The 20,939-nt window shown below is 43.5% G+C and overlaps 1 protein-coding gene across 1 annotated transcript in view; it reads left to right on the top strand.

Annotated features, from left to right (window-relative positions):
• LOC126237060 (large neutral amino acids transporter small subunit 1) overlaps positions 1-20,939 on the top strand; it is a 355,654-nt gene that overhangs the window by 298,410 nt on the left and 36,305 nt on the right. The gene's annotated exons all lie outside the window — the stretch shown is intronic.

Genomic DNA, 20,939 nt, shown 5'->3' with positions numbered 1-20,939 from the left:
TGCAGCACACATTTCAAACTGCCACAAAAACTAAACTAGCGCAGGTACGACGTTCACTCGACCACGGCTTGATGCCGACTGACCTGTTGAGTGCGTGAACGCACAGATGGCGTCGCTACTCCCCCCACAACCCGCACTGTGACCAATCGGAGGTTACTTTCTGAACCGCCCTCGTATATATATATATATATATATATATATATATATATATATATATATATCGTGGAGGCAAGGGCCTCCAGGAGGGTAGATCTGTCGCCTGGTGCAAGTCTTTTGAATTGACGCCACTTCGGCGACTTGCGTGTCGCTGGAGATGATACTGTGATGATCAAGACAACACAACACCCAGTCCCTGAGAGGAGAAAGTCTCCAACCCAGCCCGGAAGCGAACCAGGGCCCCTTTTCATGTCATTCCGTCGTTGAATTTGCTCGGGGCGGACGTCCGATGACACCCGGTCAGGTTCTTCGTTGATCCGTTCGCTCACCGAACACGCTGAACTACCGTGCCGGCACCACTCACCTATCGAGGCGGACGTTCACTAGATGTCACGATAGGTGGACCCTCACATGTGTATGGGTAGAACGGCTCACACACGTCGTATTACGTGGGGCGTTTGAAAAGTCCGTGCAAAGTCCGAGAGATGGCTCCACCGGCGCGCAATGACGTCATGTTTAGTTAGTAGCATCTTTGGAAAGAACGCACACCAAGTTTCAGCCATATTGGTCCTATTTCTTTGTGTTTGGCATTCGTGTGAATCAAGGAAGTCGAGTGATTGTCAAAAAAAAATTGACGAAAAAAAATTACGTGTGGTGAAAATGGTTCAAACGGCTCTGAGCACTATGGGACTTAACACTATGGTCATCAGTCCCCTAGAACTTAGAACTACCTAAACCTAACTAACCCAAGGACATCACACAACACTCAGTCATCACGAGGCAGAGAAAATCCCTGACCCCGCCGGGAACCCGGGCGTGGGAAGCGAGAACGCTACCGCACGACCACGAGCTGTGGACTACGTGTGGTGATTAAACATTACTTTATGAAAAACAAAACGCCTCAGGAGACTAAAGAGAAGCTTGATAAACATTACGGTGACTCTACACATTCGATTAGAACAGTTTATAAGTGGTTTTAAAATTTTCGGAGTGGCCATCTGGGCACAAGCGATGCTGAACGTTCTGGACGCCCTGTGGAGGTTACGACTCCAGAAATCATTGATAAAATCCATGATATGGTGACGAATGACAGAAGAGTTAAGGTGCGTGAGACTGATACTGCTGTGGACACCTCGAATGAACGGGTACATAATATTTTGCATAAACATTTGGACATGAGAAAGCTATCCGCAAGATGGGTTCCGCGATTGCTCACACTTGACCAAAAACAGAATCGTGTGAAGTGTTGCAAGGACGGTTTGCAGCAGTTCAGGAAGAATCCACAGGACTTTAAGCGTCGTTTCGTCACTGTGGATGAAACATGGATACATTACTATACTGAAGAGACAAGAGAACAATGTAAACAATGGGTTACCAAGGGAGAATCTGAACTAAAAAAGGCGAAGACCATTCCTTTAGCTGGAAAGGTTATGGCGACTGTCTTTTGGGATTCGCAAGGGATAATCCTCATCGAATATCTTGAAAAGGGTAAAACTATTACAGATGCATATTATTCATCGTTATTGGACCGTTTGGAAACCGATCTGCAAGAAAAACGCCGTCGATTGGACCGCAAAAAAGTCCTTTCACATCACGACAATGCACCAGCACACACCTCAGCAGTTGTGGTCGCAAAATTAATGGAAATAGGATTGCAACTCGTTTCACATCCCCCCTATTCTCCAGACTTGGCTCCCTCGAACTACTATTTGTTCCCCAATTTGAAGAAGTGGCTGGCTGGACAAAGGTTTTATTCAAACGAGGAGGTGATTGCAGCAACTAATAGCTATTTTGTAGACTTGGACAGTTCCTGTTATTCGGAAGGGATCAACAAATTAGAACAGCGTTGGACGAAGTGTATAAGTCTAAGACGAGACTATGTCAAAAAATAAAAAAGGTTTACCCCAAACACGTAAGTAGTTTTTATTTTTGCATGGACTTTTCAAACGCCCCTCGTAGGTCTAGGTACTCCAAGGTAGATGGAGAAACTGTGAGAGTGCAAGCAGTTTGGTGACACAAGTATGCACTTTATTGCACGAGATGCTTAATTAAAGTTGTACAGCAACCCGTTGGATGTGCTTGCGGACAGATACAACTAAGTAGTAGAATGTCAAGCCCTGCATGACTGCATAAAATGTCAACAAGATTATTTCTGTTCTGGGCTCCACACTGTCAATCAATGTAGCAAACACGTGTCCCTATGCGAAGACTATAGGCGATTCCACTTGTAGACTAAGTCTCGCAGGCTGATCTCCACTACGAACTGCAGCCCCGGAACTCCGTACTAGAACTTACGTACCCAGCACTAAACGTGAACCCCGTTGCTGCCTGTGGTGGCCGGTTATCACAACGCAGAGGACCATCTCATTGGCCGCGGCGCGGAGATTGCTGACTGGTCCGCGCTTGTGATTGATAGTGAACTTCAAAGCTTCGCCCGTGGCACCAATGGGGAACTGTGTCAGCCCTTCAGCTTCGGTTGCCTCCAATGGTGAGGAGACAGCACCGTCCAATATAAGGGAAGTGGGGAGTATTGAGTTGTTAGAACAGAAACAGTGACAGCAGAATGGGTCGAGAGCTGACACAAGACCAGGCAGACGTCTTGTACTGACGAACAGGGACCGTCGAACATTCCGGAGGGCCGTTCGAAAAAAATAAATAAAAAGCGTGAAATAAATGGAAGCAATCACTCGCGAGTTCCAAACTGCTGCCAGCAGTCCAGTTAGTACAGTGACTTTTGATAGGCAAAAGAATTGGACACAGTGGTCGAGCAGCTCCTCATAAGCAACACATTTCTGTAGTCAGTGCTAACCGACGCTTAAGGTGGTGCAGTGACTGACACCACTGCACATTGGACTTGCAGCGGTGAATCACACCTGCCTGGAGAACGTCACTTGCCATTATGTGTAACGCCACTGTGCAGTATATAGGAGGTGCTGTTGCGATATTGGAGTGTTTCTCGTGGTTAGGGTGTGGTTCCCTCATTGTGCTTCTAACCCTGTGGTGCACACGACCACTGCAATGGACAGATGTTAATGGTCACTTCTTTGATGACGTTTTCAGTCTTAAGGCTACAGATACACGCAGTCAACCAGGGAGTGTCCACTGGAGCGCACTACGTTTATTTGCAGCTTTAAGACTGATTGAAAACGCCAAAGAAGCGACATTAAGAATTATCCACAGCACATGCGGCCATAACCACGTCGAATATCTTTTCATATGAATAACCTGAGCACAGATCATAAATCCGCCAATGCACTTCGAACCTAGTTCAAAATGGTTCAAATGGCTCTAAGCACTATGGGACTTAACATCTGAGGTCATCAGTCCCCTAGACTTAGAACTACTTAAAACTAACTAACCTAAGGACATCACACACATCCACAGGATTCGAACCTGCGACCGTTCCGGACTGAAACGCCTAGAACCGCACGGTCACATAGGCCGGCCATTTCGAACCTTGTGTACGCGATGCTACAAATTCCTATATATGTGCATATCAGTACCCCATGATACCCCATGACTTTTGTCACTTCAATGTAGACATTTTTCGCGTCAGTGCAGATGTTCACGTGGAAGTGTTTTGACCTGTAATTTGTACTAAGGTAAAAAGATTTCCTACATGGTTGTGACCGCACGATAGGAACTATCGGACTTTGAACGCGGAATGGTAGTTGGTGCTAGACGGATGGGACATTTCATTTCGATAATCGTTAGGGAATTCAATATTCCAGGATGCAAAGTCACAAGAGTGTGCCGAGAATACCAAATTTCAGCCATTACCTCTCACCACGGACAACTCAGTGGCCGACAGCCTTCATTTAACGGCCGACAGCAGCGACGTTTGCACGTGTGACGTACGACGAACGCATCCGTTACGACAGTGAGGAGAAACTGGCGTTAATGGGCTATGGCAGAAGGCGACCGATGCGAGTGCATTTGCTAACAGCACGACATCTCCTGCAGTGCCTCTCCTTGGCTTGTGACCATATTGGTTGGACCCTAGACGACTGGAAATCCGTGTCCTGGTCAGATGAGGGCCGATTTCAGTTGGTAAGAGCTGACGCTAGGGTTCGAGTGTGGCGGAGACCCCACAAAGCAGTGGGCCCATATTGTCACCAAGGCACTGTGGAAGCTGATGGTGGCTCCCTAATGGAGTGGGCTGTGTTTACATGGAATGAACCGGGTCCTCTTGTCCAATTGAACTGATCATTGACTGGTAATGGTAATGTTCGGCTACTTGGAGACCATGTGTGGCCATTCAACGATGGAATTTTTATGGCTAACAATACGCCATGTCACTGGACGACAGTGTGGCCGAGCGGTTCTAGGCGCTACAGTCTGGAACCGCGCGACCGCTTCGGTCGCAGGTTCGAATCCTGCCTCGGGCATGGATGTGTGTGATGTCCTTAGTTTAGTTAGGTTTAAGTAGTTCTAAGTTCTAGGTGACTGACGACCTCAGATGTTAAGTCCCGTAGTTTTCAGAGCCATTTGAACCACAGTTGTTCACGATCGGTTTGAAGAACATTCTGGACAACTCAATCGAATGATTTAGCCATCCAGATAGCCCGACACGAATCCCATCAACTATGGGCCATAATCGAGAGGTCAGTTCATGCAAAATATCCTGCGCCGGCAACACTTTCGCAATTACGGACGGCTATAGTGGCAGCATGGTTCAGTATTTCTGCGGGAGAGTTCCAATGAGTTATTGAGTCTATGCCACGTCGAGATGCTGCACTACGCCGGGTAAAACAGGGTCCGACACAATATTAGGAGGTACCTCATGACTTGTGTCACTTCAGTGTAATTTGTATTCAGTTTCCAGCGAGGTCCGCTGCAACAAGTCCGAAGGGATGGTTCCGATGACTTCACAATCCGAGTACGGACGTCTTGAATGTCCGGCACTGTAGTGGCGAACATATTGTCTTTCACGTTGCCCTAGAGAAAAAATTCCAGTGGCGAGATGTGATGAAGACATGGAGACCAATTCACGGGTCCATCTCATCCAATCCACTGCCCTAGAAATGTTCAATTCAGAGTTGCCCGAACATCCAACGGCCATTGAGTTGGAGAACTGTGTTGTTGAAACCAACATCTCCGACATGTCTACGAAGTTCTCCTCAACATAGAAGAACGGTCAAATCATCTTGCCATTCATGAGGCCATACCAAACCCTCGCTTTCGGGCTCGCTCCGTTTCCTTAATGCTGTGTGGATTCTGTGACCACCAAATGCGAACATTACGTTTATTCACAGTTCCAGAGATCTGGAATGTGGCCTCATAAGAAAATATAACACTTGACAACAAAAAAAAGCGGAATTGGAGTCGATTTGGTTAAGCATTTCACAGGCACATCCATATCGCCGTTACTTGGTGTCGAGCTTTATGGCTTGCTAAATCTGCGTCTTGAGTGAATACAGACTTCCCGTAAAGTCTGACCCATTGATTTGCGTGGACTTCTTTGGAATACCTGGCAGTTATACTTAACTTGTTCTTCAAAGTCACTGCGAGGGTTCGTGTATATTTTAAATTACAACACATGTTAGATGATAAGTATCTTGTTACAGGAGTCCTTCTGAGTAACGAATAACATCCGTTTTTTTTTAATAGATACGTATATCCCTATTATTGGTATAAACTCCTAGTCATTGGTATCCCTTGACAGCGTGGCTGGCGCAGAAGGCTTTCTGCCGGTCAAGATTTCAACTCTCTTGGAACGTCACGGAGACCAAGCTAAATATCGCGTGTAAAAAATAAAATACACAAAACATGACTTGTTCCTTAATAAATCTTCTTACATAATAATTAAAACTTATTCTGAATGATTATTTTGGATGACAAATAAGCGTGTTCATTTCTATTCAATATTAGTACGAGATTTCACTTCCACTCAACGAAATTATTTATTTACAAAACTTGGCTACAAAATATCTGGAAAATCTCGTTCTCTCACAGCACGCCGACCCCCTGCATGCCACTTCAGAGTTCTACCAGTGTCCAGAAACTGCCTCTACCACGCTTTTATCCTCATAGCGTCTGGTGTCACTGTCTTGTAAACAGAACGAAAGTACCTTTGCATTACAACAATGAATTTAAACTGTGCGTACGAAACGACGTCATTTTCGCTTGGACGGGCAACAGTGAAAGAACGAAAATGCACCAAACGTTGACAAAAATTACCCAGAAACTTTAGGTCCTTCGGCACCTGCACCCAACAGACTGGTCAGCACCCAACAGACTGGTCAGACCTGAAACAAAGAAAGATTTACTACTTTTAAACCGGATCGAATAATAGGGCATTTGGGTGTGGACAGCCCGTACTTCATTGAGGACCCGGTTTTCGAATTTGGACTTGATTCTGGTTACGGCGTCGTATTTAGACATATTTAGCTTATGACTATAATACATAAAATTAATGTTAGAATTACCAATGCAGGAAAAATCGCACACATTTATATGACATTCTTCTACTTGTATCTTTATGCTCCGCAAAGCACCGCACATGCATCGTGCATGTAAAAAGTTCCGAGACTGATTTATTCGTGGCGTATAAACTACGGTGGCAGCTGTACTAACAACTGTAAACAACAGATTCGCATTAAGCCAGTCAGTTTTGAACAGGCTGAGTTATGTAGGGGACGTGCGACCGTAGTGTGTCAACGCTGTTGCGTCACAGATCGCAATGTAGCAACATCTGTAAATCGAATGTTCAAGATATTCTCCGGAACGTTTTGAAGAAGAGCAAAGTGTGTGCAAAGTTTGTCCCGCATACATATTGACTCCTGAACAAGGATAACAATGCGTGGACGCCCGCCGCGACGTTATTGAAATACAACATGCAGTCATCTGAAACACTGACACCACCATCTTAACTTCTCTCTCTCTCTCTCTCTCTCTCTCTCTCTCTCTGTATGTGTGTGTTCTTTAATCAGTCCACTCTCGAAACTTTTTGGACTCATGGGGTAGTGTGCTAGAATCTTTTCCTCCTTTCCTTTTACATTTGCGGACGCTGTGCGCAAAAGAATGAATTTCTATACCATCAGCCGGATTCCGAATTTTCTGTAAATTTAATGTCGTGGTCATTGCAGGATACGTATGTAGGAGAAAGTAATGCGGTTTTTGTTTCATTATGAAACGTAAGCACTCTAAATTTTGAAAGTAAATCTCCCTGAGAAGCTGCATTCACTAGATTTTGCTCAGGACTTCTGTGACACTCGCATTGAGTGAACAAGCCAATGACGAACCTTGCACCTGTTCGTCTCTTCTTTTTCTCTCTCTTCCAATAGTAAAATCAGTTAAGAGTTCCAGATCGCTGAAAGTATTCAAGAAAAATATTCAAGCGATAAATATGATTTCCGAAACACTCCATATAGGAGCCGGTGAATGAAAAATATATGAAAAAAAGATGAAAGAAGAACTAGAAGAATACCGATCGCTAATACATTAAACGTTGCGTTTCTTACAGTCTCGCTCATACAAGGATTCATAAAATTAAACTGCGCCACACTTTAACAGTATTGTCTGTTTTCAAGAGTTTCACATCCGGTGACATTGAATACGGTATTTGGGCCGGGGCAAGAGGCGTACTTGGATAGCGTCGTGGTAAGTCGACGCCTCTAGAAAATTCAGGAAATCAAGGTCTTGGTCCTGGCACAAATTTTCTATTCTAGGTTTAAATGTTCATAAAAAGATATAGAGTAGTTCCTCTCCACTGAGAAGAAAGCTATCCATCTTTCTCATGTGATACACTGGTGCGCAATGTCACATCGACTGCATCGAGAACGGTTATCCATTAGTTCAGTTTCGTGAAAGTTAAACACCGTCTTTCATTCATGACGCCACTTGCAAGTATCGATTAGACATGCAGTCGTTGTGCGGAGATGATTATTGGTCCCCTCCCGTTTTTTACATCACTGGCTTTCTGATCGATGTTTATCAGTGAATATACAGTACAAAGTCATCGCGAAAGTCTTCCTTCTGTTCGTAAGACGCCATGTCGTCGACTGCTTCCTTTGTCAGCTTAACGTTGCAAGGTGTAGTGGATTCAAAAGATAGACTCTCTCCTCTCCTCCTCCTACAGAGCAAGGAGGGGCAGCTCTAAAACTCTGGATTCGCATTCGGGAGGACGATGGTTCAAATTCTCGTTCGGCCACCCGGATTTAGGTTTCCAGTATTTCCCTAAATCGCATAAGGCAAATATAGAACGATTTCTTCGAAAGAAGACAGCCATTTTCCTTCCCTGCCATACCCAATCTGAGCGTGGAGTGAACGTTAAACGATAGTCCTCATTTTCTTCTCCTCTGCCTCCTCCTCCTTATCTTCTCTCTTTTCCGTCCACTGCAAGACAAATACAAATGAGCCGGCCGTGGTGGCCGGGCGGTTCTAGGCGCTACAGTCTGGAATCGCGCGACCGCTACGGTCGCAGGTTCGAATCCTGCCTCGGGCATGGATGTGTGTGATGTCCTTAGGTTAGTTAGGCTTAAGTAGTTCTAAGTTCTAGGGGACTCATGACCTCAGAAGTTAAGTCCCATAGTGCTCAGAGCCATTTGAACCATTTAGCCAAATACAAATGATGAGTATTTCCTCTCCCACCAGAATTCCAGTCGGGCAAGAGTCACCACAAGAGTACGTTAGCCGCTTCAGTGTTAATTACGGTGTTAAACCATTCGTCGTGATTCTTTTACAGTATTCATCATTTTGAGAACGACACATCGCTCCCGGAAGCCATTGACTCTCAAATATACACAGCAGACCACCCCACCTTTAGAGAGGTTCGTGTCTGTAGACCTTGAGGAGATTCTAATGGTAGAAATACATTCAGGGCAAAGAACGAAGCCGAGATATGTATCTCGGCACGTAATATGGCCACAACACATAAAAAGCACGTCATGTAATTAAGACTTCTAGGTATCGAAGAAATAATGATTGTCAACCGGTCAGAAGATACTGAAGCGAATAGCGCAGGTGTCGCACAAGGATCTTGGCTGTTTCGTCTTACGAAATCGCGTGTATGCTTATTCACAATGAGTCTGAAGACAGCCTAAGAATGAAACTACGTGGTAGATTAAAGATGCGTACCGGACCGAGGGACGAATTCGGAACCTCTGTCTTTCACGAGTAAGTGATCTACCAACTGAGCTAACCAAGCGCGACTCACGGCCCGTCCTCACAGCTTAACTTCCGCCAGTACCTCATCCCCTTTCTTTCAAGCTTACAGAAGCTCACCTGCGAAACTTGCGGGACTAGAACCCCTGGACCAGAGGATATTGTGGAGACATGGATTAGCCAAAGCTTTGGGGATGTTTCTAGAATGAATTTTTCACTCTGCAGCGGAGTGTACCTTTCGTGGATAAGTGCTCTACCAACTGAGCTAGTCACACAAGTTTTGCGGGAGAGCTTCTGTGGAGTTTGGAAGGTAGGCGATGAGGTACTGGCGAAAGTAAAATTGTGAGGGCGGTGAGTCGTGCTTGGGTAGCTCAGCTGGTAGAGCACTTCCCCGTAAAAGGTTGAGGTTCCCAATTAGAATCTCGGTCCAAATGCGACAGCTACTCCTAGAGAACAGCATTCTGCAATTAACGTAAGTTTCTTTTTACCAAAACAGGCATTATATTCTTGAAACCAGTAATTGCCGTGATATTCATAAATAAGGAACTGATTTGATGAAGCTGTAACCTATTAAGAAAACGTACTAGACAGTACTCATCGGGTAACATGTATCATACTATTTAGTGATCTACTACTCTTCAGGGTGACACATACTGTAAGTTATCTCTCCAGACGACCCCTACCGCAAATTCTTTCCACAACTGTTGCTTGTCAAAACAACGTCGTTTAACTCTTATTGTTGTGAAAGCCAGATGCTTTCTGCGTTCTCGAATTTTTGAAAGCCATCTCTATTGCCAAGGTGCAGCTTGATTATCGAAGGCAGCATAAAGCGTACACGCCCTCTCCCGAGAGCAGTCGACAGTTTCACGGCAGTAGGTGCTCGTGTCAGGGAATATGTGCTAGACGACCGCTACTTTCCAAGAAAAGTGGTGGGGGCACCCTGTTGGCGTCCTGTGCCTGCTGTGTTCTGAGAAGATGACTATTTATGAAACTACGTAGACTTCTTCAGACGCTACACCGTAATAATAACGAAGCGAAGCGGATGGTATTTTGCGAAGCCATGTCGCACGCCCGCGAATTTCCAAGAAAAGCATTGGAAGGAACCGGGAGGCTTTCAGTGGAACCCATAGAAGTCTACTTGTCAAGCCAGGCGTACCCTTTGGAACCTCCGGTACTCTCTTTAGTGTGTTTTCAGAAGGCGCCTGTTCATGAAACCATACAGACTTCTTCACGCTCTAAACCACTCTAACGAAGGGAAGCGCCTGTAATTTTTTGAAGCAGTGCTACGAATAGATGAAGATAAAACGTTCATATCATTGGTCTGAAATCCAGAGAGCTGAGTAACATAAAACGTACATGAAACTGGTGCGCACTAGCTAGAGCGCTTCAAGTGAAAGTGTTCCGTGCTGTGGCCATTGCGAAGCTTTTTATTTTATTTTTTTATTTTTCATTCAACCGTTTTTTCGGCCGGTTTGATTCGAACTCCGTAGTTTCCAATATTTTTATCTATTTGTAACTGCTACCCGCAACACATTGATTCCGGTCTTTGTGTGATCATATTATTTTATACCCCCTAATGCTCCTTTCAGTGGAAAGTTCACTTTCGTGGATTCCGTTGAGGCTGACAAAATAGATTTTTTATATTCTTGACAGCAGACTTAAAGTTTCCGACAAATGCTTCATCGAGGTGAGAAACTGTCTTAAACAAGGAAGATAACGTCGGAAACTCCACGAGGCTGCTCGCGGTTGATGTTGTATACAGAAAGTCGCAACCCAACTCAAGAAAATTGTAGCGAAATGCAAGAAGTTCTGCAATGTACTGATTTTTGGTGCAGGGACTGATAACATAAACAGGTGTAACATACTGCGCATAAATGTCGGAAATCCCCTTTATCAAAGGAGTACACGACTTCCGAACAATCACTGGAAGCAGGTTCAGCCATTAAATATGAGAGAGTATGCGTCCGAAAGCGTAAAGCTGAACGACCATATAAAACTAATCATAGAAAAGGTAGATTCTAGACTAATTCATTGGAAAAATCCTCAGGGACTGTAGTCCACACACGAAGGAGGCCTTCCCGTAGACTATTCGCGACTGGAACAGGAAAAAACGGGTTGGAACTGTCAGCGGTTCAAAACGTACCCTCCGCCACACACCATAAGGTGACTTGAGGAGTTTAGACCTTTTTTTCGTCATCAGTCTTCTGACTGGTTTGATGCGGCCCGCCACGAATTCTTCTCCTGTGCCAACCTCTTCATCTCAGAGTAGCACTTGCAACCTACGTCCTCTATTATTTGCTGGATGTATTCCAACTCTGTCTTCCTCTACAGTTTTTGCCTTCTACAGCTTCCTCTAGTACCATGGAAGTCATTCCGTCATGTTTTAACAGATGTCCTATCATCCTGACTTCCATATATTCTTCTCCTCTCCGATTCTGCACAGAACCTCCTCATTCCTTTCCTTATCAGTCCACCTAATTTTCAACCTTCTTCTGTAGCACCACATATGAAATGCTTCGATTCTCTTCTGTTCCGGTTTTCCCACAGTCCATGTTTCACTATTATACAATGCTGTACTCCAGACGTACATTCTCAGAAATTTCTTCTTTTGCCATTGCTAGTCTGCTTTTGATGTCTTCCTTGCTCCGTCCGTCACTGGTTATTTTACTGCCTAGGTAGCATAATTCATTAATTTCATCTACTTCGTGAACATCGATACTGATAAGTTTCTCACTGTTCTCATTTCTAGTACTTCTCATTACCTTCGATTTACTCTCAATCCATTCTCTGTACTCATTAGACTGTTCATTCCATTCAGCAGATCATGTAATTCTTCTGCACTTTCATTCAGGATAGCAATGTCATCAGCGAATCGTATCATTGATATCTTTTCACCTTGAATTTTAATTCCACTCCTGAACCTTTCTTTTATTTCCATCATTGCTTCCTCGATGTACAGATTGAACAGTAGGGGCGAAAGACTACATCCTTGTCTTACATCCTTTTTAATACGAGCACTTCTTTCTTGGTCGTCCAGTCTTATTATTCCCTCTTGGCTGTTGTACATATTGTATATCACCTGTCTCTTCCTACAGCTTACGCCTATTTTTATCAGAATTTCGAAGCTCTTGCACCATTTTACATTGTCGAACGCTTTTTCCAGGTCGACAAATCCTATGAACGTGTCTTGATTTTTCTGTAGTCTAGCTTCCATTATTAACCGCAACGTCAGAATTGCCTTTCCTAAAGCCAAACTGATCGTCATCTGCCACTTCTTCAATTTTCTTTTCCATTTTTCTGTACATTATTCTTGTCAGCAACTTGGGTGCATGAGTTATTAAGCTGATTGTGCGATAATTCTCGCACTTGTCAGCTCTTGCCGTCTTCGGAATTGTGTGAATGATGTTTTTCCGAAAGTCAGATGCTATGTCGCCAGACTCATACATTCTACACACCAACGTGAACAGTCGTTTCGTTGCCACTTCCCCCAACGATTTTAGACATTCTGATGGAATGTTATCTATCCCTTCTGCCTTATTTGATCTTAAGTCCTTAAAAGCTCTTTTAAAGTCTGATTCTTAAACTGGATCCCCTATCTCTTCGAAATCGACTCCTGTTTCTTCTTCTATCACATCAGACAAATCTTCCCCCTCATAGAGGCCTTTAATCTACTCTTTCCACCTATTTACTCTCTCCTCTGCATTTAACAGTGGAATTCCCGTTACACACTAATGTTACCACCCTTGCTTTTATTTTCACCGAAGTTCGTTTAGACTTTCCTATATGCCGAGTCAGTCATTTTGACAATAATTTCTTTTTCAATTTCTTCACATTTTTGATGTAGCTATTTCGTCATAACTTCCCTGTACTTCCTATTTATTTCATTCCTCAGCGACTTGTGTTTCTGTACTTCTGAATTTCCATGAAAATTTTTGTACTTCCTTCTTTCATCGATCAACTGAAGTATTTCTTATGTTACCCATGGTTTCTTCGCAGTTACCTTCCTTGTATCTATGTTTTTCTTTCCAACTTCTGTGATAGCCCATTTTAGGGATGTCCCTTCCTTTTCAACTGAACTGCCTATTGAGCTATTCCTTATTGCTGTATCTATAGCCTTGGAGAACTCCAAACGGATGTCTTCATTCCTTAGTATTTTTTAGTACTTCCGTATGCTATTCCTTTGCATATTAATTTTCCCTACTAGTCTCTTGAACATCAGCCTACTCTTAATCATTACTAAATTGTGATCTCAGTCTATATCTGCTTCTGGGTACACCTTACAATCCAGTGTCTGAATGCGGAACCTCCACCTGACCAAGATGTAATCTAACTGAAATCTTCCCTTATCACCCGGCCTTTCCCAAGTATGTCTCCTCCTCTTGTGATTCTTGAACAGAGCATTCGCTGTCACTAACTGAAATTTATGACAGAACTCAATTAATCTTTCTCCTCTCATTCATTGTCCCAAGCCCATATTCTCCTGTAACCTTTTCTTCTAGTCCTTCCAGTACAACTGCGTTCCAGTCCCCCATGACTATTAGATTTTCATCTCCTTTTCATTACTGTATTACCTTTTCAATATCCTCATATATTTTCTCTGTCTCTTCATCTTCAGCTTACGACGTCGGCATTTATACCTGTACTATCGTTATCGATGTTGGTATGCTCTTGATTCTGATCAGAACAACCCTATTACTAAACTGTTCACAGTAACACACTCTCTGCCCTACCTTCCTATTCGTAATGAATCCAACTGCTGTTACACCATTTTCTGCTGCTCTTGATATTACCCTATACTCATCCGACCAGAAATCCTTGTCTTCTTTCCATTTCACTTCACTGATCCCTACTATATATACATTGAGTCTTTGCATTTCCCTTTTCAGATTTTCCAGTCTTCCCTACCACGTTCAAGCTTCTGACATTCCACGCCCTGACTCGTAGAACGTTATTATTTCGTTGATTACTCAGTCTTTTTCTCGTGGACACCTCCGCCCCCCCCCCCCTTGACAGTCCCGTCCCGGATATCCGAGTGGGCGACTATACCGGAATCTTTTGCCAATGGAGAGATCATCATGACACTTCTTCAATTACAGACCACTTGTCCTGTGGATACACGGTACATATCTTTAATGCAGTGGTTTCCATTGCCTTCTTCATAGTCATGCCGTTGATCTTCGTTAATTGTTCTGCTTTCAGGGGCAGTTTCCCACCCTTACGACAAGAGAGTGCCCTGAACCTCTGTCCGCTGTTCCGCCCTCTTTGTGAAGGCCGTTGGCAGAATGAGGGTGACTTCTTATGCCAGAACTCTTCCTCCGCCAATGCTGATTATTAATCAAAGTTTAAGCAGCGGCGGGATTCGAACCCGGCACCGAAGACATTTTGATAATGAATCAAAGGCGCTACCGCAAGACCACGGGTATACGTCAGCTTTGACGTGGATGTAGATAAATCGAGGAGACAAGTTAGACCTGATAAGGTATAGATTAGTTATCAACAGCAAATGCTTCCATGATGAACAGAAACTTGGGATGGACAGAGGAAACAAGGCAGTTTTGCGAGAGACGGAATGCACAGATTTTGGGCTACAAAGAGAGCTTCCAATAATGTGTAGCTGCTACGTAACTGTGGTTTGCTTGAAACTGCGTTTTACTTTTTCCTAGTACACAATAGCTCCGTGAAAGGATGCAGTCATTTAAAACAGTTATATTCATTGCTAGCAGACGTGCAAACCATCTCGAGTAGCTGGCCGGGGTGGCCGAGCGGTTCTAGGCACTACAGTCTGGAACCGCGAGACCGCTACGGTCGCAGGTTCGAATCCTGCCTCGGGCATGGATGTGTGTGATGTCCTTAGGTTAGTTAGGTTTAAGTAGTTCTAAGTTCTAGGGGACTGATGACCTCAGAAGTTAAGTCCCATAGTGCTCAGAGCCATTTGAAGCATCACGAGTAAAACAACACAGTACCTTTGTATTGGGATGCCTCTTTGTAGTCTACGACCTTCCTTTGGTGTGGAAGTCCGTATCAACGTTTTGTTTTAATGACTCCCTTTCGAGGGAGCACTGTACTTGTTAATATTTCGGAAGACGCTTGGCGACTTGTAAGTAGTCACAAAAAAGTTCCGGTTCCGTCCTGTTAAAAACCTGCGTAATTCCGACTTTTAAATCATTTTCTTGAAAGAAAAACACCTGATAACATCATATATTTTCCCTTCCCTGAGGGCTGGGGAGGGGACCGCCCTTGTCACCGATTATGGGCGTCCTTGACCCCTATCTCCACACGAATACAGCTCGGAGACATTGCACCGTGCAGAGTGGCCACCTGGCGTCGGAGTCGGCTTCCTTAAAGGGGGACGCGTGATCTGAATCTCTGATGGCAGCTCGCCCTCCGTTCGTGGAAGAGGACCCCTGCCGGCGCTCCGCTGTTTGCTCTTCGGCTCAAGGCTCCCTTCCCAAATAAGAAAGTGGGCGTATACGGACCATCTTCCTCCGGCGGGAACTTGATGCAAGGATGTTCGTGACTTGTCATGCTAAAACACCGCTAATGAAAAAATATCGATTAATGTGAAACGCTATCCGTCAATGTTACTGTTACGTTCATTTATCTACGACTGCTTTCCACGAAGGAAGGAAAAAAACACAAAACTAACGATAATTATTTGTATTTTTCTGCTACGAGTCACACTTTAATTTTATGTATAATCCAACATATTGCATCGCGTTTCAAGCATATTTTGCACATTAGAAGGCGTTAACGCATACATATAAATGTTACTTAAATATAAAATGTTTTAATTTAAATTAACATAGACCACTGTTTCGTACACTGACCTGATGCTGACTGTTATGGTAATTGGAGGGAGCAGATAGGCAGTGTGTGGCCAGAAATCGATGCCAAGTGGGGTCTTCTTCAAGCGTGGAGCCGTACCTCGTTGTTTGTTGTGACTGAGACCGTAGCCTGTGTGGGCTGCGAATAGTTTTGCATCAGTTGTTATGGTGCGATAATTGTATAATACACTTTTGATATGTCAGTTGTTCACTTACGATTTTGGCATCCAAAAGCTTCATACGCATTGTTGGTAGACTTCGGGGCTGTTGTGTAATGTTACACTAATGCACTGTTTAGCCGGCCGGTGTGGCCTTGCGGTTCTAGGCGCTACAGTCTGGAACCGCGTGACAGCTACGGTCGCAGGTTCGAATCCTGCCTCGGGCATGGATGTGTGTGATGTCCTTAGGTTAGTTAGGTTTAAGTAGTTCTAAGTTCTAGGGGACTGATGACCACAGATGTCAAGTCCCATAGTGCTCAGAGCCATTTGAACCATTTGAACCACTGTTTAGTTCCAAACTGACATGGACTTATTTCGCTGCACAAACGTTTTTCGATAGACGTAAATAGCATAAACTTAATACAACAGGGCGGCTTTGCATTGTGTGCAGATGAGAATTGACTGTTGTTTCTTTACAGCGATATTCGCGATACTGACTGTTTGTTTATCATTTGTTTCACGCAGGCACCACTTTTTAAACCTACTACACAAGAACTGGTTCAAGGCTACAGAACAATTTGAGATTTTGAATTCAGTTATCTCATTAAGAATATCAGCTCTTGTTTATTTTGCTCAGATTTCCATTTCTTTCATAATATACAGTTTTTTACTCTTTTCCAATTTTGTGCAACATTTCGAGATTGTCTTTGATTTTCAAAGGGTTGCCTTTTTGGGTACGTGTCGAAGGTGATGAACCTTAACCAGACTGTGGTAGGAAGTAGTTAAAATATGAATACACAGTTGAAAACTGTGGTGTTACCGCCAGACACCACACTTGCTAGGTGGTAGCCTTTAAATCGGCCGCGGTCCGTTAGTATACGTCGGACCCGCGTGTCGCCACTGTCAGTGATTGCAGACCGAGCGCCGCCACGTGGCAGGTCTAGTCTAGAGAGACTCCCTAGCACTCGCCTCAGTTGTACAGCCGACTTGGCTAGCGATGGTTCACTGTATACATACGCTCTCATTTGCAGAGACGACAGTTTAGCATAGCCTTGAGCTACGTCATTTGCTACGACCTAGCAAGGCGGCATATTCAGTTACTATAAGTCATATCTTCAAGAATGTCTTCTGAACAGATAATATTGTGACTCACGTACCGTCAAGAGCGACGTTCATAATTAATGGATTAAAGTTAAGTATCAAACTAATTATGTCCGCTTTCTGAATTCTCATTCCTTGTCATGTTCCAGACCTCACGTCAGTATAGTTCTTCCCTCCTCACGCTAGCCTCCGTGAGCTAAAACGCGTGCATTTCGGCCTCCATTCGTAACACGGTGTTGGCTCTTCTGCTAACACAACACAAACAAAGAATTTTTGCTCGAAATTAGACAATGTTACTACTGGATTTGACAGTTTATGACAGCACAAGACTGTGGTTCAACCGAGTAACAATACGACACAAAGAACGAAGAGTTCTTACCGGCAATCATTTTGTCAAAATGCCTTTTTATTTGTAAAGCTACTTTCTTAAGTACGCCGGCAACCTGCCTGTATACAGGATAAACACCTAAAAGTTTCACATCTTTCATTTCATCTACAGTTCAAAATATGGATATGAAATTAATCCATTGTAATACTTTTCGTAATACGGCCTCGCAAGCAATACTTGCAGAAATGGACAAAATTAAGTTATATTTGCCAAGTTAGGCACAGAATATAGTGTACTCACCTAAAAACACTAAACTTAATCCAACTAAACTCACCTGCAACACCAAGAGTTAACCGATATGCATCACCCATTAGAAATGGATGACGTTGACGGATATGCTACAGTCTTCTCTACAAAATTTAGAACTGCTATAGCTGAGGGACATAAAAAAAATAAAAATAACAAAAACTTGAATCCCTTCAAAAGAAGTACTACTGTGCCCATAATAATGTAACTATTAGGAAACAGTTACAAACGAAACCATCATTACTTTTACGAACACAGAACAAACTTTAACGAACGAAGGTCATACGCACGACATCAGACAAGTTTTAATCATCATAACTTAAAAACTGCATATTAAACACTGAGAAAGCTGCAGATTTGCTAACCTGATCCATACTGAACAAATTGTCTGTTATCGAAATTATACAAAAGGCATGACAACGCTGCAATACAATCATAGATGAAAACAAAGTGTTCAAAAAGTTGAAACATATACTCAGTGAACATGATGCTGTCGTTAAGGTTGATAAACGAAGTTCCGCTGTTGTCGTTTACAAAAAGGATTACTTTGCTAGACCTCTTAACTTTTCCTCAGAAAACAACATCGTTGAACTCAACCATGATCCAACCTCTAAATTCAAGAAAAAAAGTAAAGAAAATTCTTAACCAATGTAAAATTTCTCCTGTCTGATGAGTAAGGAAAAAGTCCGCCCCCCGGTAGCTGAGTGGTCAGCGTGACAGGCTGTCAATCCTAAGGGCCCGGGTTCGATTCCCGGCGGGGTCGGAGATTTTCTCCGCTCAGGGACTGGGTGTTGTGTTGTCCTAATAATCATCATTTCATCCCCCTCGACGCACAAATCGCCGAAGTGATGTCAAATCGAAAGACATTCACCAGGCGAACGGTCTACCCGACGGCAGGCTCTCGTCACACGATATTATTATATTAGTAAGGAAAAACGAACTTACTAAAAAAATTGTTTATCACAGGAGATGTGTTGATGGCACTCTGCTTCTATATGATAACACAAAAAATTAATTTGATGAAAATCCTGCATTATTCAGTTCATTCCACAGTAGAGTAAATTTCACAACAGTATGTGAAACAAAACCGATCATAAATTTATTAGACCTTTCAATAGTTGACGAACAACAGGAACAAAACTTTTACACCTGCACTAAATCAACCCACTCTGGTATAGCAACACACAAATCATCACACCATCCAAACACTCACAATTATACATGCATTTAGATCCATGTTGACAGGACACACACATTACCTTTAAGACCAAAAGCACCAGGACAAGAAATACGATGGCCTGCTGAAAATTAATTTATGTGAAAACTGTTATAAAGTTTTTTAAACCGAACAAACCTTGTTAACATTGACACGATTATTCTTCATGTGTACATATCTGTAGTCGTCTGCCGCTAGAGGTCTCCGAACTGTAGCGTGTAACGCACTGTTGTATAAAGTAAGTATGTCGGTGATGAGAAATTGTGTACTGCGTGGGGTCCTGCTCAATCTTCTCTTATAGGGTGTCTAAACGATGCTGCTTTCTCGGATAGCTGTACAACAGTTCAAGCAAATCACATTAATGGTTCAAATGGCTCTGAGCACTATGGGACTTGACTTCTAAGGTCATCAGTCCCCTAAAACTTAGAACTACTTAAACCTAACTAACCTAAGGACATCACACACACCCATGCCCGAGGCAGGATTCGAACCTGCGACCGTGGCGGTCGCGCGGTTCCAGACTGTACGGCCTAGAACCGCTCGGCCACCCCGGCCGGCTCACATTAATGGTTTTTATTACAATAAAGTAGATTGACAATACTTAACTCTGGTTTACAAGAACGTGTCACAAGCGATTGGCGATATGCAAACAATCAATGTCCTTCACTTTATACAATGTCCATTCAAGTAATGGATACGGATCACACACAGTTCACGTATCCTCTGCCCGGGTGTATTAGTGTCCGTCTTTTACTGTCCCTTTGCTAGTGAAGGTCTTCTACTGTCCGGCCGGAGCTGGCAGGAGCGGCGCTTATATTCTCTTCGGGTAGAGGCCGCTCCTGTCGTAGTGACGTCATAGGTCAGCGTGCTATAGGCTGACGCCATCTCTGCTCTTGCGTTCTTCATCTTCTTGCCGGCGCTTGTCGATACTCCGGAACATACTGTAATCGAGTTTCGAATTCGAATAGATCGACCACATATGGAAAACCATGTCCTTTAGCATGATAATGCCAGACCACATACGAGTACTAAGACATCTGCAACAATCAGACGCCAAGGGTTCACTGTCATCGGTCATCCTCCATACAGTACCGACTTGCTCTCATCCGATTTTCATCAGTTTCCATAACTTAATGATTCCCTGCGAGGACTTGAGGTTGTGGCTCCATCAAAAAAGCCAAACATTCTAAGTGACGATATCAGTAGACTGGTTTCTCGTTGAGAGAAATGTGTTTGTCACCAGGGTGACTATGTTGAGAAATAAATATGTAGACACGAAGAGTAAAGATGCAGCATGTTAATAAAGTTTATTTTATTTAAAAAGCTCTAAAAGTTTTCACATAAAGAATTCGGATCCGAGCGGTTCTAGGCGCTACAGTCTGGAACCGCGCGACCACTACGGTCGCAGCTTCGAATCCTTCCTCGTGCATGGATGTGTGTGATATCCTTAGGTTAGTTAGGTTTAAGTAGTTCTAAGTTATAGAGGACTGATGACCTCAGACGTTAAGTCTCATAGTGCTCAGAGCCATTTGAACCATTTTGAAAGAATTCGGAGGCGTTACTTTTCAGCTCGCCCTCGTAGATACCTTCAAAACAAGTGCGATGAATACTGGGTACTCAGTAAAAACGGCTGACAGACTGTCCGACAACACACAGGCCAATATCAGAAAAAACAACTGACGCAACATAAATCTTCAGAAGCATTCACTATTTAGGCTCAGAATCGCAAACAATTGCTAACTTAA

This window comes from Schistocerca nitens, chromosome 2 (genome assembly GCF_023898315.1).
Source record: "Schistocerca nitens isolate TAMUIC-IGC-003100 chromosome 2, iqSchNite1.1, whole genome shotgun sequence".
Classification (NCBI taxonomy): domain Eukaryota; kingdom Metazoa; phylum Arthropoda; class Insecta; order Orthoptera; family Acrididae; genus Schistocerca; species Schistocerca nitens.
This window is presented reverse-complemented; position numbering and strand designations above follow the sequence as displayed.